Genomic DNA, 23,347 nt, shown 5'->3' on the forward strand with positions numbered 1-23,347 from the left:
TTACCAAAATAGCTATTTTGTAGTTTGGACGCCCGCAATGTGCAATCATTTACATCTCACCAATCTATCATCAATTTTCAGCTGGCATTTTCTCTGCAAGTAATAACCTGCAAGTGATGTTTGCAGCAGATAAAGACAGCTGAAGAAAAGGTAAAAGGAAGAGAAAAAAAATAAAAATAATAGTTGGTAAAAATGAGAGAGAATAGTATAATTACTTGTATTTCAACAGTATCATGTCTTCCCAGAATTCAAGCTGTGCATAATAGCTGTAGTGGAAGGGCAAAACAGAGAAGCCCCAAGGAAATGGGATGCAGAGAGTATTTTTTTAACCTTCCTGGGGAGCCTTACTCCACAAAGATTTAAAGCTTTTTAAACATCATGAGAACATGTTGGCTGGAAAGTAGTGCATTTCAAGATGAAAATGCATTAATGAATGTCTCTTGGAAGAGGACAATCTGAAATATCTTTCTCTGTGGGAGTAACTTGCAAGCTGATTATCTGGGCTGATAGATATTCCATTGGAGAATGTTCAGGGAATGTTAAGGTTGAACGGTTGAGCACACAGAAGTTAGAAAATGCCACATTGCAGGATTCAGGAGCATCCTTAACTCTGCTTCTGCTGTGTATGTGGTATAATGTATTCATTACATATAATCTCCCAGACACTGCTATAAATACATACTGTTGTCCCTGATCTTAGATTTTACACATATCAGTGTATGCATTAAGTATTGTGTACAGCTCTCCACTGCAGCTTATTAAAACCTTGTACAAGACAAGTGCATAATAAAATTTGTCTGAGCAAATAGTGCAGATTAAATATTATATTTATGATATAGAAAATGGCAGTAATTTCTTTCAATACATTATCCTGTGAGCTTGAAAGACTGAATGCTACATGGGTGCATGCAAATTAGCCATGTAGTTAGCTGCTTCATTTCCTGCAAAGCTCAGGAGGGCTGGCTTTGTTTCTGCTTTAAAAGACACAGCACAGGTGCTGCAGCAGACTGAGGCTTTGGCCATCCCCAAATCAAACAGGACAAATAATGAGAAGGGACCCTGTGATGCCTCATGAACAGTCAGCTGATATGGTTTTCTCCCTGATAGACAGAGCTTTGTCTGTCCGGTGAGGGCAAGAGAAAGTTGTGATTCTATGTGGCCAAAGTCAGAGCAAGGGATGCATTGAAGAACTGACAGCAGGGCAATCATGCACAAAGTCTACATAGCATTGGAAGTGAAGGAGTAAAAGGAGATTGTAAAATTTAAATGGTATTCACAGTGAAAACAAAGTACCAAATTAGTAAGGTTAAAGATCAGAGAACCCAGAGTGGAGGTTTTACAAAACCCTAAAAATGTATAAAACCCATTGTTTTTTCCCTTTAATGGACTCGAAATGCAATGAAAGCACATTTTTCTCTAATTAAATAAATGTCTTGTGGTGTGCAGAAATAAATACCAATGATTCTTAAACCATGGGCTTTGATTCTGGACAGAATGTGGGGTTTTTATTTGGGTCTTAAAGGATGTTTTTTACATTGTTTTAATTTTAATGGGTACTTCACTTTGTTCTGAGCTTTACCTGTGTCTCCATTCAAATGAGTGCCTGGTTGATTTTTATTCAAAATTAATCCTGTCCTGCCCTTTTTCTTCCTGACAAAATTAAGGATTAGTTTTTTCCTTTCTGTACCAGCTCGCTCTTTTCCTTGTCAGCTGACTGCTGTATGGAACTTCCCAGGAAAAGGAGAGCTTGGATCTTTGCTCCCACAAGTCTCTGCATGAGAGTGGGGATGTCTCTGTTGAGACATTTTCACCAGTTCTTATTCCATGAAGTGGGCAAATGTTGCCTATGCTTAAGGGAGGACTTGTGACTTTCCCCAGCCAAGCTGAAATCTAAGGAAGACGTGGCTCTTGCTACGCTACTTGTGAACCTACTTGATGAGATTTATCAGTACTCTCCTCACTAAAGTCTCCTGCTTTTATTATGATCTTTTTCCTTTCAGATGTTTTGCTTCCTTCTAGCACCAGAAACAAAATATTTCTGCAAAATAATCTCCTAGAGAGTGTACTTTTTTCTTCTGCTCTTTAAATACTTTTATTTTCAAAGCAGTTCCTGGACAAGTACTTGGTCCCTGTAGTTGAAAGGTCAGTTGGTGTACCAATCTTCTGTGGGAATCTGCTGTTATTTCACCTTCTGGACACTTCAAGGAAGATCAACATATTCTTCTATGTTTAATAGATTTAATATCGTTCTATAGGATATTAATATCCTATAGAATAGGTTTAATATCCTTTTATGTTTAACATATATCTTCTATGTTTAATAGAAGATAGTTGTACACAGCAAATTGAATAAGCTTTATCCCCAGATGCAATTATGTTTTTCTTCACAGGACTTGACAGATCTATGGTCAGTGCAGTGGGAACCACTGCCTTCTCATCAGATTCTTCCTCCTACAGAAAAGCTAGCAACTATTTTCATTTATATCAAAGAAATTTGTTTATTCAAAGTACACAAACGCAATACTTGGTCTCACTTTCATCATTGAATGGGATTTCCAATAAATACATGCCAGTATGTGGTGCACATGGAGCCCAGAGGGCTGCTCTCAAATTGCTCCATTTTGCATATCACTGTACCCAAAGATTGTGAAGACTCAGTGGATCTTTAGAAAAATAATATTTAGATTCAAATTGACTGATGGTGGAATTCTGGAAGAATTTAGTAATGCCTTTAGCATATTCCCTTTGTGTATCACAGTGTCATTCATTTCAGACACTGGAGGTGGCTGGATCTCTGCTGGTCACTCCCATATCTCCTGCATTCACGGAATTAGAGTCTGATTCAGTTCAGTCTGAGCCCTTGTAAAGCAGAAAGATTCACACTTGACTGATCATTTCACACAGCATAGAAAAAATGGCTCAGGTAAAGCCCCTATTATTCATAGAATATGGACAAAATCAACAGTAATAGCTAAATTAGAAATAGTGAAAGCACCAAGTTAGCAGAAATGTCACTTTAACCATTGCTTTAGAATATAATTCTGATTAAGTAGGTTTTTTTCCTTTGTTTGTACACTCATGTTCTTGGAGATTTTAATTGCTCACTGGTTGACATTGTTCCAGTTTACATAAAAACATGCTTGACAATTAGATATTATGCAATGTAAGACAGAGATACTGTCTTTATCTTTACTGCAGCATATCAGAACTAAAGATCTGCATGCTTTTCAGTACATGCACCAGGAATATATATTTTATCAGAGTTTAAAAAAATCTAATTTATCAAATTAAGTTTAAGGAAAAATAATAAAACATCATAAAGAAAGAATTTTTCTTTAAGGTAAACCTTTGCTGTCTTAATTGTGTTCACAGTCATCATTTGCATTTGCTTTGCCTTTATGGTTCTCATACATATGTTAAGTATCCATTAACAGCCTTTCTGCCAGTAATGATCTTAGATCCCAAGAGTGGACTTCTTCATAGATTCATCTCCATACATAAAACTCTGTTTATAATTACTCACTCTACAGCCTCTTGTTGCACTTATTACAGGCATGTGCTTCTAATCTCTGCTCAAAAAGACACTCTTTTAGGTCAAGAAAGAGAAAAAAATAGCTGCAATACTTTCAATTAATTCATTTAATAATTTAATGCTTACTATAATGGATTATTTTTGTCTGTTCCTTTTCCCTTCAATGAAAAATTATTTACCTTAAAATACAGCTCTATTTTATTAACCTCACTTCTCTAGCCACCCTTAATGTCTAGGAAGCATTCTTTGATTGTGAATATGACTCCATGACTATAACTCTGATTCTGAAAAACAAGTATTTTCTCTATCCCAACCCCAGACTACATAAATCATTGTATTTTTTAAGTTAAAACCAGAGATACTGCTCTTCAAACATACCTGAAATGCAATTGTGTCATAAGTCTCATTCTTGTAATAGCAACATGGATAAAGGTTAGAGTTGACATCTAATGGAAGCTAGGAGAAAACAAACAACAACTTACAAAAGCTTGGTGGACAAAGCTAAGTAAAAAAGAAAAAAAAAAAAAAAAAAAAAAGAGACAATAAAACAAGTAGTTTGAGAGTTCCGGCATTTGTGTCATAAACACAGATTATTTGTCTAGTATTTTAATTATACTTTATCATTGCAAAAGAAATGTCTAAAAAAAAAAAAAATCTGTGCAATGGTTACTGCTGCAAACTTTGACCAGTTTCCTCCCCAGCCTACTACTTGAAACCCAAACTGAAGTTCTGCTGATGCCTTTGGCCTTGCAGTGCTCCAGGAAGATCTAGACCTGCCAGCCTAACAAAGCACATACTTGGCACACTTACTGCCAAGAGAGAAAGAAATGTGGTGGGCTTTCCTAATGTCTAATTTGCACCAGAGATGCTGGCCTTCGTTGCTGTTTCTTTGTTGTTTCTTGGTGACAAGTGTGGCGTGTGCACACATATACACACAGGGCAGACTTAAATAGCTCAAGATATATTTAGATCTGCTGGGGCGGGGTGATGGGGAAGGGAGGGCGGTGTGGGTAAGCCAAAACCAGCACTAAAACTCTTGTCTGAGTGTGTTGTTCAGATGACCTTTTATGAGTCTTAAGTGTCTTGTTTAGTGCTTCAAAGACATTTTTCTTTCTCAGCATGCTTGGTCTCAGTCTGAATACCACATTCTCCAAACATTCATAAAGAGATGCTCCTTCTGATACAATTTCCATAGATGGTCTTTCTCAGATGATTCTCCACTATGTTTTCACCCTCATTGTCAAGCATCCCACACCTAAGCTAAAAGCTTGCCTTGACTAAATGGCTCCTCATGCTGAAGATGGTATCTTGTACAGGTCTCCTGGCACATGGAGAGGGAAAATTCACCTCTTACTCCTGATTGTCCACTATTTGGACTGGTGAAATAATTTTTGGTATTATAGCAAAATTTCGGGAAGACTGTGAAAAATGACAAATTAGTAAGGGCTCTCCAGTATCACAATCACAAGAATCAAGAAAAATAGAATTTATGGTAAATTTCAGTTTGTTTTGCAAAAAGCTGTACTCTGAAGTAATTTCTAAAATGGACATTCTGTGGTGGTTTAGGCTTAAGTAATCCATAATATGAAAACACAAACCCCTCATATTTACTTTGAAAAAAATGAAGTGTTTGGTGAATTTTATGACCCTTTCTAACACAGACATAATGAGGGATGAAGAGGTGATATTTGACAGTTTAATAGCCTGCATTGTGACAGCTGTGGAGCTGGGAGGGTAGGGGACAAGGCAGTATATGTACTTGATTTCTTATTTGGCTTGGATTTATCTTTTTCTTTAGTCCTCCTGCATTTCTTTTAGCAGTGTGCTTTGCAGATTGGAGATGATAAATCTCCCTTGCCACTGGTTAATAGCACAGAGCTTTGGGTCCTTTTACCTCAGAGGAGGAGGATAGATCAGGTCCTGTACATCAGTCAATGTGCTTTGGTATTTCAGTACTTATAACTTGCCCTAATTTCCTATTTGGTCTGTCACATTCTAAATATTTACAATCTGTGTAAACTTGTTCCACATAACATTTTGAACTTTAGATCCTGTGGAAAAAGAAGAAATAAAGGATTTCATTTTTTCTCAATGTACATGTTGATATGTAACTAACAATATAAATGTCTGAATCTGAAAACCATTGCTCATGCATAATCTTTTGGTTCAGCTTGTAATTTGCAAGTGCTGTATTTTTTATATGGTATAACCTCGATTCTCAGATTCTCACTTGAGATCGATTTGCTGCTGAAAAATGTGGACACAGTCAGACAATGAGGCAAATCTTTCTAATTCTCATGGTGCCATGTTCTGCCCATTGTCAATGCCATAAATGATGAAAGTTATTTAGGGGTTGTCCTAGATTTTGGCATTTCACTTCTGTGGGATCTGCTCTGTCATATTGCACCCCCTAAGATATTGCCTCATCTTCTGGTGAGACACAAAGACAGCTGATGTAGAGTCTGTTTGATTAACTTCATCCAATGGATCTTTTCTTCAGTTTTCAGCTGAAAGTTTTTGCCAGACACTTGAAAGGGAACATTTTCCTTTGCTTCTAATATATTATTCATTATGTCACCAAGAAGAAACATTTTTGAAATTAGTAGCACAGCACAGTCTCTCACTTGTGGACATTAATTTGTGGCACATGAAAGCAGCTGACATGTGTGCTGGGGCAGCGTTGGTGCCTTGGTACCTGGTGGACAAGCACCTCCCAAGCTGAGCACTCACATCTATATCCAACATGAGTTAATCTCCACAAGCTGCAGTCATACCACTGGCAATATTGGTATTACCTCAAATGTACTTTTCCAGGTCTTTTCCAACTCTTTGTATATGTAACCCTAATTTTCCTTTTGAAAAATTTAAATCTTACAAACAAATATGAAATAACAAAAAGTAGGAAAAATATCTGCATTTCCTCATGGAATAACTTATTGGAAAAGGATGTCAGTGTGTCAAAAAATCTATATAAACATTTTTATCTCTTGTTAGAAAAATAAGTCTCAGAATAAAGTGAGAACTAGATAGAAATAGTGCATCTTTTTTCTTTCCATTTTCTTGTCTTTTCATTTCACCCATGCAAGAATTTCTAAATGGTTTTCTTTCTAATGGTAATATCCTTTTTGCAAGGCTTTTAGCACATCCCCAGCTCTAAGCTGATGAAGACAGTTAGAAATGATTTACTTAAAGTCAGAGATACTGTTTTTGAACTAGTGCCACCATCTATTTATAAAGTGATGTGGAAAATGTCACAATAACCTTAAATACATTTTTTCTCTCAAAGTCTAGGACTAGTAGGATTATTAAGTAGGACTTATTTTGTGAAAGTGGTCAGAAGGTACTATTTCCTCTCAAGTTTGACTTTTAAAGGTGTCTGTTTTCTCACAGAAAGAGATACAGCATTCCTTTCATCTGGGCTGCAGATATATACATCATCTCCATTTTACAGGAAAACTACAGGGAAACAAAGAAAGTGTCAAATTCCTCAGGGATCTCCCCCTGTAAACAGAAAGGTGCCTATGTCCCTGAAACAGTTTGCAGAGGGAGAATTTTGCTTCAGTGGATCATAAATGCAGGCCAGTGATTTATGTTCACAGATTTCTAGTTTATGCATGCACATTTTGTGTTGAAATCACAGGATCAGGCCACAAAGATCTCCTTCTCTCTGGTTCTGTAACAGTTAAAAAGCAGACCAGAAGGAGGGTTGTATGGAGTGTATTATAGATACCTAACTGTGCAAACAACTCTCTCAAGGACTATTGGGAGCTTGTAGTCAAATTTTCCAAGGGAAAAAGTCAGAGATAGAAGAGACCATGTATAAGCTAAGTATGAACTTGGTGATGTGGTCTCTTCACGTGTAGGCAAGAGGAGATTGAATTAGACACCTGTAAACATGATTCCAAAGCCAAAAAAAGGTCACAAAGGCCATTCAGATCTGACATATTTTCTGTAAAACTCCTGTGATCTGGGAGCAATTCTGCTGTGAGCAAATCAAAAGGCAAAAAACCAAAAAACCCTTTCACTAAATAAGTCCTTACAGCAATGACTGCTCCAAACACAAACAATACCACCTGCTGAGGCTTCCCAGTGCTCAGCTTATCACAATGCAGAAATAAGAAATTTTTAGAAAGGGACAGAGGACCTTGATGCCTTGATGGCATTTCTCCATTAAGCCTTTTCATGACTGTTACTGTATTTTATTTGTAATTTATGACCATATATTACTGGGATGGTTGTAAGAATCCCAGTTGAGCTCAAGCCTCAGTGTGCTGCCCTCTAACCCAACACATAAAATGACTGCTTGAAGATCCCACCTACCTGAAGGAGCTGGTACTGGATTCTAGCTCACATGGCAACATTTTTGTGTGCTCTTGGTCTTCCAGTGGTTCAGTGCACAATCACTGAATATGACAAGAAAGTAAATAGTCAAGACAGGCAATCATGTTCTAAACAAATAAGACAAATAAGAAAAATGTCAGAAGAGAAAGGAAAAAACAGAGAAATAAAAGGATTAACCTAGTATCAATAACAGACAGGAATAGAATTAAAAATCCCTTTCTCTGTGAATCAGTTCAAAGCATCACCAGAGTCCTGGGCAGATATAGCAAAAATTCCACATAGTACACATTTCTTTCTCTTTTTTATACATGTTTTCTTAAAGGCACCTGTGCCTGGGTTCTTCAAGGTTCATAAGGGCTTGTCTGTCACTGACACACTGTCAATGCAGTGGCTCAAGAAAGGCTGCACACAGGAAGATAAATGAAGGTGCCAGACAGTGCTCTGCACTTCGTCTTTTTTGAAGTAGAGAGACCCTTTAGGTCCAAAAAAAAAGTTCTTTAAAATAATGAAAACTTGTTTTGATTAAAATCTTGAAATTCAGGCTGATAAAAGGATGTGTGGAGGAACTGAAAACAGCAAGGATAACATTCATGCAACATTTCAATTGAAACCCAAAGAAATTTACTGAAGGTGAATTGGAACCCAAACATTTGGTATCTTTCACTTTTTGCTTGAAAAAAAAAGGCATTCAGTTAGTTGTAAAACTTTTTATTTTAGTAAGCCTGAAATAAACAGTATCAATAGCTCTCCCTTGCTACTCTGCAGCTCTACTCAGCTCTTCAAATCTTCAGAGATGCATTAGGTGCTTTACTATTCCTTCTGGGAAAATAATTATGGTACAATTTCTTCTCATTCAGATCTTAAATCCTGATTAGATACCTGCAATCTGGCCTTCAAATAAAATATATAATCTTGTGCATCACATTGAACTTTCTAAATTACAGCAAATTTTTATTTTTTGAACTTGTAATTATAGCAATCAGTTTACCTGCTCTTCACCTCAGCATATGTTATATTGCCCTAAGTGATTAATGTCATTATAATCAAAAGTCTTGGAGAAATCTTCTGATCTAATAGAAAATTTCAGAAAACCTGTTGCCTCAAAAAACTACTAGGAATTCAGACTTTCTTTTAGAACTACTCCAAACTAGGCTAAAGTTGAGATTGTAACTGTTTGTTTTATTTTAAGATCATGATGATCTGAACCCTGAAAAACACTAGTACTGGCCCAATTTTAAAAAAAAGGAAATCAATGTTAAGATCGATGTATGACCATTCATTTCAGACTATAAGGAGATCTATATCTAAATCAATGCACCTACACCGTAAATCAGTTAATAATTATTACATCTGGTAATAGGGGCTTTCTCAGACCTCAGTTCTGTCTCCAAACATTTGGGGATGGCTAGAAGGAGCTGTGCCATACTGAAAGAAGAGTTTATTACTCAGAAAGCTAAATTCAAAGAAAGCAAAAAAAAAAAAAAAAAAAAGAGAAAGAAAAAAAAAAAGCCAAATGCACAAAAAAAGGAAATAAAAAATAAACCACAAAAACACAACCAAAGAAACAAACCAAAAAGGCACAAACTGGTTTGAAATTATGTTAAAGGATAGAGAGTTTGGGAAGTAAGTTGGAGCATGGGAGGCTAGACAAGTAAACAAGTGATTGGTCATGGCAAAGCTAGGTCAGTGTACAGAAGAAAGAGACACTGTGATGTGTTAAACTCCTCTGAAAACTTTGGAGAATCCAGGTTGTGGGGTTGTGGATACAAATCATAAACTCTTTAAGCCATTCAGATTTGATATGTTTTCCTCTCTTTTTTTCCTCTAAAATAGCTACAAAGTTAAATGTAAAAGTATTTTAAAACAAGGTGGAAGTTGCAGTGTGAAGCTCTAAGGACCATATTTTCTGCTGACACAGTTTGAAACCAGATGAATTATACCAATAGATGTTTGCTCTGAAAGTCAGGGAGCGCCAAGGTTAGGCTGAATGTCAGGCATTGTGACAGTATTTTTGCAATACAGAAAGCACACTTATTTTTATTCTCAAACAGCTTGAGTAAGATGTTGAGGAATTTGAGAGGGTTCCCTCTACAGTAACTTTCCAGCTCCCAAGATAGCCAGAGAATATCTCATGATAATGCAAATCACCAGTGTACATGTGCTTTAGTGAGTACAACAGGAAAGGATTAAAATAGATTTAGGCTATCTAAGAATGCACTGAGAAAATAATCTCTTGTTTTTCTACAGGCATATACATACATGCCCATCAATATCTGACTGCAGCTAATTCATGTTGCCATTTCATGAACTAGTGTCATTGCCTTAAAGTCAGTAACCTTAAGATCGGAAAAATCTGCATGTTGCAGATACATAAAAGCTGTAATAACACCCTTTTAGAAATGGAAACTGGTAGAAATGTAAGGATGATTTTAAAAAATTTGGGGGGATTTAGACAGTGTTCACTGGTATTTGTGGGAACCAGGACAAACTTAACTTCCTCCCATTGTTTTATTCCTTTCTTTGTGTTTGATATTTAGAGATTTTTTTCTTCTTTTTTTTTATTTTTTTTACATGCTCATCCCTGAGAAAAAATACCACCATTAAAAGCTACTAAGGCCTTCTAAAACAGCAAGGTTTTACTGTTGTTGCATTCAAGTTGTCTTGAACTATGCCCATCCTGCTACCCAAAACTATTCCTGTACTTACAGTTGAGAGGCCATAAGCAAAAACTTTCAATACCAAAAGATCCCTTGTGGAGCTTCAGGCAGCATAGCCCTCTTGAACTTCCTCTGTCAATGGGATCATGGAGTGGAAATATGAAGCAGAATGGCCCATTTTCAAGCACAGGCTCCTGTTGTGCTGTCCATTCACCTACACCCAGGATTTGATGCTCCCTCTCCCAAGGAAAATATGAAGGATGTTGGCAGGAGAAAATCTGGATTCTACTACAAGACCTTCTTTCTCACACTGAGAAAGTGAAAAGCACTTCCTGACCATAGTGTGCATGATGGAGAAAGAATAAATGCATATTCTGAAAATGCTAAGGCCTGGTCATTTGACTGGTGGTGAAGGTCTAATCCTGTTCCTGAGAATGGAAAGAAGGATGGAAATTGGCTGTGAAGGACCCTGCAAGCTCAGGCAGTTGCCCGTGATTTACATGATAAAGCTGTGTCAGGAGACTTTTCCTCTAGGGTTTGTGCAGAACTGTGTCGCTGCTCCATTTTAAGAACTATGTTTTGTATGGGGGGAGGAGGGGGGGGAGGACTCAGATATCATGGTTGCACTGACTTTCCTCATTTTAGCTGTTTTTATTAATTTATTATGCCAGCTGCAAGTCCTTTATAAAGCCTATCACAAGAAATATTAGAAATTTCCTGGAAACCCAACCCCAAGAATTTCCATTGTTAATTAAAATGTCATCTTTCTAACAATTAATTAAACAATTTCTAGAGAGAATATAGAGGAGAGAAGATCTCTCGTGACTAATTTTTTAACAGCAGTTTAAACCACCTAGGGCAAAATCAGGTGAGTTCCTCAGTGGAGAACACCTGGCCTATTTAGTATTGCAAGTAAAACTCTTGTCCTCAGTGAAAATTCTCATTTATAAGGATATGTCAAGACCTTCTTTGTGATTCCTTCTCAGAATTTTTCCCCAGTTTAGTGTCAAATTAGTTTTCTTCATTCATGATCATCTCTGATGTTATCCTTCATCTCTGTGAGGCTGAACATAATTAGAAGAATTGATTCTTTCATGTCATTCAATAATTTATGTAATTTAATTGCATTCCCACTTGACTTCATTTTTATTTTGAATTTATATTTACAGAAGCTAGCTAGCAATATATGTTTCTCATCTTTGTTCTTTTGATACCCAGACACCTACTGCCAACAGATTAATGTTGTATCTCTATGAAATAGCCCACAGCAGAAATCAGTAGCTAACACAGTAGTAGAATTATAGGTTTTTTCAAGAGCACAATAATTTGTGTTTGGTGCTCAGGAAAAAATCTTCCATATTTTTATATTCTCAAGTCCTTTAACAATCTGTGTAATTGAGGGAATCAGTACTAGTAATTAGCAATTAGTATTTTGAAATTAACAAATTTTGTACATTTAAATCCTAAACCAAAAATATATTCCTTCTGAACTGGGAATTTTCCGGTCTAAATAGTAATTTCATTCTCTCTGAAGACTGGAAAAAGTATTGTTATCATTTCCAGATGAGGTGTAACTAACTCATGGTTTGGCAAGATACAGGCCCCAGTCTCTACTGTTTCCAATGTGTCCAGGTACTTTCCAGATGCATTCTTGGTCTGATTGGGATTTTTGCATGTTAGGAACCTGGACAATTACTCTGTATGTTCATCCCTGAAATATCTACATTCATAGTTTCTTGCTCCTCCTGACAGCTGGTTTAGAAGTTTGCAACTAATTATCATTTTCATTAATTGTTCATATAAAATGTTATGAAAATTTTTTGAAAAAATTTTGAAATTAGTTTTATATTCCCAAAGCAACAATGAAATAGTATGAACAGAATGAAAGGAATATGCTTCAAAAGCATTTTTCTTTTGAAGTTTTAATTTTGATGTATTTTGCTGTAGAAACAAAACTTCAACAGGCAGTTTAGCACAGCAGTGTAAGAATCTGACCTTGCTATAAAATTACTTGGGTAAAAAACCAACCAACCAACCAACCAACCAACCAACCAACCAACCAACCACGATCAGGGTTTCTATTTCCACAAGTTCTTTCCATGGGAAGGCTATTAGGAGTTCTGTTTATGGAACATCAAATAAAAGCTGCCAATTTGCAAGTCATTACTTGACAGTTTTGGGGAAGTCATAGGGAATGTTTAGAACAGCAGATTCTTGACATCTAACATTTTAAAAGCTCTTCTACCTCAGTTTCCTAGAAAGACAAAAGAGAGAAATAGAGGTGTACACCTTAAATTTAAAAAGGTGAATATAATTTGCTTTCCTTGACAGTCAAAGGAGAGTGAAAGGCCACTGTTGAAGTGCTTCTCACAGAAAATCACCATAATTTAGATTCACTCTTTGTAACAGTTTTTCTATTCATAACTTAGAAAATCTTGGAAACTGGCGTCCTTTTTAAAGTGTAATTAATAATTAAACTGCTCTGGTGAGGAATCCCACATTTTGCTCCTCCCTGTTTTTTAGGGGCTTTTATTTTTATAAAAACACAGTTTTTGCTCAGATATTCTAAATTATGATTTAAAGGGCAAGGGAAGACACAGGAATTCTTCTGGTTTGAATTTCACTACACATTGCCATCCATATGTATAAATATTTTTATTCTATTTTGTTCTTGTAACCAATGACAGAAAATCCCAATATAATATCTGTAGTCTTGATTCTTAACTGGTTTTCAGTGCCTTAAGCCAGGATATTTTTCCCCCTAAATTTAATAAAGTTTCACTGGTGCTGAGCCAATATTAAATATATCAAAAGCAAATTAGTGTTCTGTCAAAATAATAGCTATAAAATTATCTCCTTTTTTTTTTTACCAATGGACAAGCCAGATGGTCCCCAAAAAAATCCTATATCAGTGTCTCTGCTAGTCACTGAGAATAACCATATTAGTGAAATTTTGTCAAAACATCCAGTGGAAGATGTCTCCTAGGAATAGCTGATGAGTTGTGACTGAACTGTTTGTTTCACTCTTGAAGGACAGCATTTATAATTCCCTTTTAACATCACTTTATCCTAATTGTATCATATTATCACATTTATCACATTTTATCATCATTTTTCAGTCATCACTTTGCATGTGTTATAAATGCTCTCAGCCCAAGTCACAGCTCACACAGATCCCAGAGGTCTCTAAGAGGTTTCTGTGTGGAAACCTGAAACATGCCCAGACCCTTTCTGTTATTAGGCCAGAACCAGGGAAGAGTGGCAAATGGGCAACCACACCAGGGGCCTCACTTCTTCCTGGAGAAATTAGGACATGAGGAGATGAGATTTAATCCTGAGATCGATTTGGGGTTGGGAAGAGTCCATACCTAGGAGGAAGGGCTTGGAAAAGTCTTTAATATTCTATATTATTTAATAAAGCTGGGCAAAATATGTTCCCAACTATAACATTATCTAAAGTGCTTCAAAATTAAAGGGGAAAAAAAGGTATGTGAGCAAATTGTTTGGGAAAAATAAACCAGATTAAATGAAAAGATTTTTCATCCTTTTTAATTAGTTAAAATAAATATATTTTTACCCTTTTGGCTATCTAATTATTTTAGAACAAAGATAAATCTAGACACAGTAACTAGTTTTGTCTTGAAACCTTTCATTTTAATGTGTAGGACTTAGATAATTTAAAAGCTTTGTTTATAAAGTCTGAATTTGCAAGTATTAAAACTGCCAAATTTTGCCTTCAATCATCCACTAAAGTGACTTTCTCCAGCAGGAAAACATGCAAATAAAATTTCTGAATTTCACAGAAGTGCCAGAGAAGCTATCAGCTAAGTAAAAGTACCAGACAGGAAACTGTCCACCTTTCGACGCCTTTCCAGGTTCCAGGAGAACTCCACTGACTGTACTGAGACCTCCTCTGCCTGCAGGAGCTTGTTCTGCAGGGCACAGAGGGAGGTGCTGTGGAAGGATCAGTTTTTCAGGACATTGGGGAGTGATGTTACAGCACTCTCTAAAGGGTTCAGTACATGGCTCATAGCCCAGCTGAGGACAAGGGAGACCAGAGAGCCCGGGGAGCTCCTTCCCCCCTCGCCCTGCAGTCACCAGGCTCAGGAAGTGCCACAGCAGGATGCTCACAGCCTCTTCAGCAGCCAGGCTTGGGGGCAGCCAGGAGGCTCCTCACCCTCCTGCTGCCCCTTTGTGCCTCAGCAGAATCCAGGATTTGCCTTTTTAATGCTGCATACTGAGCAATAGCCACGAGTCTGTACACGTGGCCTCACCTATAATCTGTGCATTCTCTCTTCACTTAGCTTGCTCTGCTGAGGATCACCTTCATTTGCTGTAGCAAGCACAGACTAAGACATCTGCAATTTCAATTCCATAAAAGAAACAGAACGCAGCAGAAAGTCCATTTCCATGAGATAACTGCATTTTTCCACTAAATTAAATCGTTTTGTTTTTAGATTTAAACCTTACATGCTGGCAAAACCTAAAATTCTAAGATAAAAGTTGGTCTGTTAGAGATAAGTGTTATTCTTATTGATTATATAATTATCTAGAAATACACCACCACAAAGTCCTCAAGGTCTAATCTATGCCACATCAGAGCTTTATTGCTATTGCAGTCACTCTGTGGTACAGACAGACTGAGTAAGCATTTAATCAGAAAATGATATCTAGTTTCACAGCAGGGTGGGTTTGTGAGTGTGCATGTAAGTGTGAAAGTTTTTTCACTTGACTTAAGGGGGCCAAATGTTGCTCCTGGATATGTGCATGCTGCTCCTATTAACATCTGCATTTTTGCATATATATAACATTACTCTCGAGGGCTCCAAAGGGAAAGGTTTTCAAGTCCTAAATGTTTAAATAATTATGTATATTATAAGCAGTTATTTTAAAATACTGACTTTCTAAGCCTCAAAGCCATCTACACAATAGCATCCTAGGAGCTGTTGAAACAATAAGGCTTTAGATAAAAATTTCTTAAAAACAGAAGTATAACTGAGAATTTTAGTACTTTCCTCAAGATCTTACCCAGTCTAGAATCAAGACTCACACCTGATACTAGCTTTCCTGTAGAAGGAGCCATTCTGGAATGGTCAGACCTGACTAACTCACTAAATGATTTCTCATATTTTAGAGAAATCCTATTATTCAGAGTTTGTTTATTTTATTTTAGATTTAATTGCAAAATATGCCCTTGTTCTAAATTAAGCACATCACTTCATAGTGTTGCAAGAAGAGCTATTCCTCTTTAAACTACTATGCTAGAGTCTGAAATGATTTCTCTCTGTAACGAAATCAGCAGAATTGTAATGAATGTATATGACTCTGTAGCTGCCACATGACCCCAGAGTTACTTTAACTTCTTGCTCCATCAAAATCTACTGTCATTTATTTATTTCTGTGCCCATTAACATTTCCAATTAAAACCTTGGTGCTACTTTGACATATGTAAATGAGCCTGTAAATGTCCTCATGGAGGCGACCTGCACATGAATAGGGGTCTCAGTGCAGATGGCCTGGGTTTGTAGCACACCCACAGAGGGGCTCTGAACCCTGAGCACAGCGGCTTCACCTTCCTGCAGGTCAGTGGCCCTATTGATGCCTTGTGAGAGCCCAGCCAGGGCTATACCCCAGGTGAACCCAAAATGGTCACAAAAATGGATGACTGGTCACATGGTCTCACACTTTTATAAGTTCTGGTCCATTAGTATATTGGAGCTAATATTCCATTGCAGCTTTCAGTTATGAAGTCCCATATTTCTTGTTTTTCTCTCGTCAGTCCACCATGGTTTATGCTTTTGGGCCTGAGATCTGGATCAGTCGTCCTTGGTCCCCAGCTAGAGAAGGAATTGTTTTGTCTACCCACTCTGTGAAGACAGCTTACCATCCCTTAATATGAAGCTCAGAAGTGCATGCTAAACAGAATCTGAAAAATATAAAAGCTAAAACAGAATCTGAAAAATATAAAAGCTAAAACCTGAGGCATCACTACCACAATTGGGATGAGCAGTAGGTGAAGGTGACAGTGAAGTCACTGTACTCTGTGCCCTGGGAGCAGCCCTTCCAGGTGAGAAGTGATCAGTCAGTGCTCTCTGAGCTGGCACCTGACACCTCCCAGGCCCATGGCTGGAGAGAGGACCTATTCCAAGAAAAGGCAGAATTGACAGATCTCAGACTAAACAAGAATTTTTTTTTTTTAGACAGTGTAAAATGGTTATAATTTGTTATCATCTCAGAGCTAATAATGTTTGAAGGGAGGGAAGGCAAGGTGTCTGCCTTGCTGGGATTGCAGGGTAAAACATGAAAACAGGCAGGCAGTGATAGGCAGAGACACAGAAGCAGGACATTTAGATTTTGGAGGCATTGATAGTTTTGATTTTTCCTGTTGTTAGTGGAAACTAATTACAAGTCCTTTTTCTTCCCCTGGTTATTATCTTCAGTCCATCAGTAGTTACCATCGTTCTGTCAAGACCTCAAGTAATTTCTAGAGAAATGTGAAGAAAAAACAGCTGTTAAACCAGTTTCTATCAGTTCTAGTTTCAGGTTTTGGACAACACAACTTTTTTTTTTTTCCTTAGCATGAGCAGTCATGCATATAGATGATTCCTTCACACAGGAATTGTGACTCATTCTGCTGTTATAGGGTAAAGCTGGGCACTGGTAAAACTAGCTGGTAAAGCAGCCAGCAACCTACTCTTTCCTTGATTAGGAGCAAGCAGTAAATAGGTAGGTAAATAGGGCAATTGGAAATGTTTTTGGGACAATCACAGCAAGTGTCTCAAACAAAGTGAATGAGTTGACTGAAGGAGAACTTCCCAGAGATTTCATCAATTCTAGAATAGATGACAGGACTATGCAGAGTAGCCAGAGCAGCCTAGCTTGACTCATCCAAGTGACAATGTGAACTGAGGAGTGCATTGCTGGAGAAAGCGTATCCATTCTGGTTCTGTGATGGAGAAAGGCTTGCAGAGAATAGGTGGGTTCATAAAAGCCTCTCTTCATTGTAACTTCTTTCTTGAGAAAAGGAAGAAATGTGAATCAGAGTTGAAGCTTGTAGAGTAGAGGTTCTTATATCAATTAATAAAGCTTAGTTTGTTTTATTATCATTTTCTACCCAAATAAGAAATTTAATTTGGTTGGAGAAGCATTTGAACAGGTCAGTTTGGGACTTCACTATTTTGTAATGTACTTCTGATGTGTGTTATCAAAAAAGAATCACTTTAACTTTATGAGGAAAGGGGATTTTTTTATGTTGTGCCCAGCATGAAATTCAGTGAAATGATGCTACACTTAGTGAAGTTGTCAGTAAGGAAAATACTATTATTGATATAAGAGCAAAGCCAAGAACTGGAGTAAATGAGGATTAGTAACACTCTCCAATCACAAAAAAAAAAAACCTCAAAAAAACAAAACCCAAAAAACCCCCCCCAAAAAAAACCCAAACAAAACAAAACAAACAAAAGAAAAAAAAAAACCAACCCCCCCCCCCCAAAAAAAAAAACCCCATGAAGAAATCCAATTTGTACAGTCAGAAAAAAAAAAAAAAAAGACAAATACTGAGTCCACATATAGAGGTGACCCTGGGGATAAATAAGAGAAAACAATAGCAAAAATCTCAAATGGAAATAAAAAGGGAAAGAGGAAAAACACATGCTACTGCTACAAGCACTGGAAGAAAAGAGATGAGTGTTTAATACTGTTTTGCTGTTTGTCAACATTTACCATTTCACCATTGGAAATTGGGATTTCACCATTAGGGATCATCATAGGGATCCCATCAATGGGATTTCACCATTAGGAAAAGGAATGTTTTTGACCTACAGCTGGAGCTAAAGGAAAATAGGAAGCTGAGCAGAAATGGGCAGATAAATATTGTGATGAGACATGGTAATCCCTGGCCTGTAAAATGGCTCCTTTGACACCACTGAATCAGCAGCCAAACATTGGTAAAATCTCTAAACAAACCAAGCATTTGAGCTGTCTCCAAACAATCAAAAAAACTCTAAGAAAACACTCAGTACAAGGAACTACTGCTTTTGTATTATATAAAACTTTATATTTTAGTTTACTTATTTATTTAGATTATTTTATATCTGCTTTAAAGGTCTACTTGATTTATCCATGTCCAAAGTAATTTTTGATTCATGATATCAAGATGAACAGGATGGGCCATTTAACCCTGCATAACATTTGTAATGCCTTTGGTCAGGTACTGTTTGGTTTGGACCAAAAAAGATCTGTAGTGATCTAAATAGGACACTAAAAGGATAGTCAAGCATCAAGGTAGTAGTGCAAAATTATTTAGAATGCAGAGTTAGTGTGTCTTGGAAGTTAAATGATGTCTTTGGGTTCCTAATCAGGCAGCAGCCAAATTTCACCATGAGCCTCTCCCAGTGTTGCCTGCCTGGTGCCTGTACTCCCACACAGTGGTGGTGGTTCACAAAAGTCATGGGCAGTCCTCTCCCAGATCTCACAGGCTGCCTGCCCCAGAGCAAAGGTAAAAACTGTGTTTTGTGCCATGAAGAATATGGGCCAAATTGTCCTCTGCAAAACAACCCAGGCACCCAGAAGCCTCAGCAACTTGTGTAGAAATAAAGACCAGCATTCATTTGGCATGTAACCTTTAGGATCCAAATATGTTGTACTTATCACTGGTTCCCTTTCTGAAAGAAGACTTAGAAAATTATTTTTAAAGTACTACTTGATTTAAAAAATGTTTACATTTTCCATGGGATAAAAACAATTGGTACCTTCATTTCACAGGTGACTTTCTTCAAAGCCATACCTACCCATCAATTCCATAAAAGCAGTGATAAAACCTGAAAAATTCAGAAACTCCAGAGCATACATGTGAAAAAGCAAACTGTAAATGAGGCACGATCCCCAAGCTTCACACTAAGGCCTGAGTGCTAGAAAGGAAGCCTCAGAGCAGCACTGATGTGAAGTCATCAGTCCAAAACATTTGCTAGTGCAAGCATGACCTGGGAAAATTTTAGGCAGAAAGGAGCTGCCAAGCATGGTATTTGGGACAGAGCAATTCCATCAGTTCCCCTTCAGAGGAGAAGGGGAGTATGGGGCTTGCCATCAGCCAGCATTAGGGAAAAGCCTCTGCTGGCTGCACCTGAGTGAGTTCAATTCCAGTCTATGAAGCTCCACTGCTGCAAGGAGAGGATGAGAAAGCAGCTGAAAAAGTCACTGCAAGCGACAAATACACAGAGCAGAGACCTATCAAAGCACAGTACTGGTACAAACAAACTTCCTCCACGTGCCACCCTCTGGCTGCATCGCTTTTGGGAGGCTTGGGATGGTACAACAAGGTAAAGAGCTGGGTTGCTTCAAGGTTTCCAGGAGTGCATGTTAAAGGGATTAGCCCCTGAATTTTTTTTTGTGTCATATGTTTTCTTTTTTGTTTAGTCCAAAAGATTAACAAAAGGGTTCCAAAAAAGCATGTCATATCATAGAAGGAAATGCAAAAAATTTCAAATATGAGCAGTCTGTATATTTTACGTAGAAATCTGTGTTTTCCTCCAGTGTCTCAGGGATACTGGAGTGAAAAGAGGGGTCCTCTTCACAATCCACCTGAATCTTCTTAACAACACAGCAAAATATCTTGTTTTTCACACTTCATACTTCAGTATATTAATCCCTGAAATTCAAGGGGCAATTGGGTTTTTAAAAGTCTGATGAAATCGAGATGTAAAATTAATTACCTCATAAAAATATAGTCACAGTGCTACCCTTCAATATAGGTTTGGGATAGCAGTTACATGGCATTCACCCATTCTTTTTGCATTTATGGCATCCCCACTCTGAAGGAAGTACTGCAAGAAAGTGCTTCAGGTAATTCTAAAAAAAAATTGTACTGCAGTGTGTTTGAAAGAACTTAAAATTGGGGAAAAATAATAAAGAGATTTTGTGCTCTGTTTCTTCATCTTCTGACACAAGCAGAGGATATTTTATTATAAAATAAATGCACTCTTTACAATAAAATTTTAAGATATTACTATAAATTTGTATAAAGAAAAACAAGAGGTATATAAATAAATGTTCCATTAAAGAATAAAATGTGTGTACCCATTTTACTACATTCTGTAACAGGCTCCAGCCACATGGTAACATTGCCCTAAGCCTTCTCTGCTGTTGTATAAGCAGAGAAATTTTCCAGGTAATCCTATAAAATGTAGCTACTATACTTGGTTGAAAATGCTGTATATTTTGTCTGAATTGTTGGAATAGACTAAAAAGTAGTTATCTTTCAAACTTCTAAGTATTCTTATGTCTCTTTTTTTTGTATTTTATTCTTTTAAAAATTTTCGGGGGGAGAAAAATAGTTTTTTCAATTATTCCTCTATGTACTTTATTGTTGCTTGAGCAAGAGAATGCAAAAACAACTACAGAAGTTTTTGTATATTTCTAATTAATTTTTGCTTAAAAATAACTGTTCAGCTAGATCAAATTTTTTTATGTGTTTTCAAAGTTTTTTTTTAAACTAAATCCAGACATTTCAATTTTCTACAGAACAAGCCATTTCATACAAAAACCTTGCAGATAAATTATTTTGGTGAAAGAAGTTTAAGTCATTGCACCCAAAGTACATTGCTTGTGCTATGTCTTTGCAACACAGACGAAAGCTGTTTAAATCTTGAACACAGGATAGCTCAAGGATATGTGATCTCTGTAATCATTCCAAAATAGTGCAATGACAGTTGTAATTCTGAAACAAGCTGAAAGATCCCCTAAAAATTCCCAAAAAACCAACCTCAGGTAGCCTTTCCTTGGTCACAAGGAGCATATGTGAATTTATTATGAGATATTGTGAGAAAAATCTTTAAGAGCACCAGGTATTATAGAAAAAAATCTTTATAACTTGACATTAGTAGCATGGACTGTGCTCTGTGCAACCTGTCTACTGAGAATACATAGAGTATCAGAATTTGGAAAAGGGTTGAAATAACCACAGGAGCAGTTATTAGAGAAGTATCCACGAAGATCCATGTTACATACATGGATATTTGACAAGACTTTGTTTGATGATGTCTGACCAGACTTCATTGTTCTAGTGTATGATAATTCCAACAGAGCATAATCAAGGCAGTTTTGCTCACTGGAGCAAAAATCAGATTTTCAATGGACCATCACAGGGGACTGACAGGGAGTATTCTTGGTAACCAGCAGTAGCAATCACAAGCTTTACTTCTCAGCAATCTGTATTTGTTGCTGTGTGTTTTCCTTCTAAATTCATGTGATGTTTCATGTTCAGTGGTACATTAATGTAGAAAGATTTCATACTAGCTTTTTTTCCTCATGACTGTTTTTCTTTTCAGATAGTATTTCATTCTGTGCCTTCCAGTCCAGCCTTTAACTTTACTCCCATCTGCCTAGTAATGTTTAAATTTCCTCCCTACTTGTCTGCTCATAATTACTTTCACAAGGGACAAGACATAGAAAATACATTAATGTCAATGCCGTATTTCTATTCACATGTCATATGGGTGCTGGAAAGGTGATTTCCATGCTTACCAACTGCTGGCTCACACATTATGCATTTATCCTTGACCTATCGATATTAGCAAGGGAATAATCTTTGTTTTATTTTACTGCTCTATTCCTCTTTCATAATATGAGATAATTGGTTGTTGTCTTCTGGTGGGAGTGACAAAGGGAAAATATATTGTCTGGCCTTTTAGGTATTTTTGCAATTTTTTGGCATATTTAAATTAACCTTTGGCCTTGGAATTTATAATTTCCTTTTTTGTAAAATGAAACATTTGTGCAATTCATTATGCATTTTGCCAAGTCTCACCTGAATATGCTTCTTATCAACCCTGCCTGTGCCTGCTCAGGAGCAGTCCAGAAGTTCTCACTCTGAGCAGCTGATCCCAACCCCACAGCGAGTCCTTTGGCTCCTCTGGCTGCTCATGGATGTGTCTCCCCAGACCAGCCACCTAATCCCATGCTGGCTGTGCATTTCTTTGGGACTGACCCACCAGTGCAAGCTCAGCTGCACCTGTGCCATGCCTCAGTCAGGTGGGAGGATCTGATCCGAGGGATGGCTTTGTGCAAATGGGCTTCATTTGCTCAAAACCTCACAGCCAACCTGGCAGCAGATAAAATGAAGTTGCCCTGCAGTGGCTTAGTAGTGCTCTTGACAAGGTGGCAGAGTTGAATTTTCAGTGCCCATCCACCCACTGCAATCCTGACTTCATTCCCAAATGCAAGTCTTGGAGTGCAATTATCCTTGGAGCCACTGAAGAAAAATAGAGGGGAAACATTTTTCTTTTAAACTGCATCTTTAAGGATGGAAAGCATTTTCAGTGTATGGAAATGCCTTTTAACCTAGCTCTGCTGGGTATAAAATGAACTTTATTTTGAGTGACAGTCTGCTATTTTCTTCTCAGAATCTTCAGTCTAACTCTATTTCATGGTGTGTCGACTCTCTATATGATTACTCCAATATTCAGGTGCAGAGAAGTAAATGTTTCATGAAAGTGATGTCCCTGTCAGTAGTGTGCATATCATCTGGCCCCCTGAGCTGTCAGTGAACAGATTGTAGAATTACCATTAGAATACAGGAGCCCATAGCTGCAGGCAGTAAATGGAGAGCCGGTAAGCATATGTCACCAGCGTGATATTTTAGCTTCGTATGAATTTGTAAAGTGGAAATAAGCCAGCAGTACCACAGCAACTGCTAACTGTTCTGACTATCCATGTTTCCACATTACACCATATGTTCACAAAATTTGCAGCAAAAAGGAATAAAAACTGCTTTCCACTTTTGTGAAATATAACTTTGTGAGATGGGGTTTAAAATTTCATT

General features: G+C 37.3%; 1 long non-coding RNA gene across 3 annotated transcripts in view; it reads right to left on the bottom strand.

Moving 5' to 3' along the window:
- The window catches only part of LOC115494739 (uncharacterized), a 63,527-nt gene that overhangs the window by 22,032 nt on the left and 18,148 nt on the right, over positions 1–23,347 (bottom strand). For all 3 annotated transcript variants that reach the window (XR_012054873.1, XR_012054874.1, XR_012054872.1), the window contains 2 exons: positions 7,853–7,980; positions 3,911–3,988 (listed from right to left, as the gene is read on the bottom strand). This is a non-coding gene — a long non-coding RNA (uncharacterized lncRNA). The remainder of the gene's footprint in view (positions 1–3,910; positions 3,989–7,852; positions 7,981–23,347) is intronic.

This window comes from Taeniopygia guttata, chromosome 3, assembly GCF_048771995.1.
Source record: "Taeniopygia guttata chromosome 3, bTaeGut7.mat, whole genome shotgun sequence".
Classification (NCBI taxonomy): Eukaryota; Metazoa; Chordata; class Aves; order Passeriformes; family Estrildidae; genus Taeniopygia; species Taeniopygia guttata.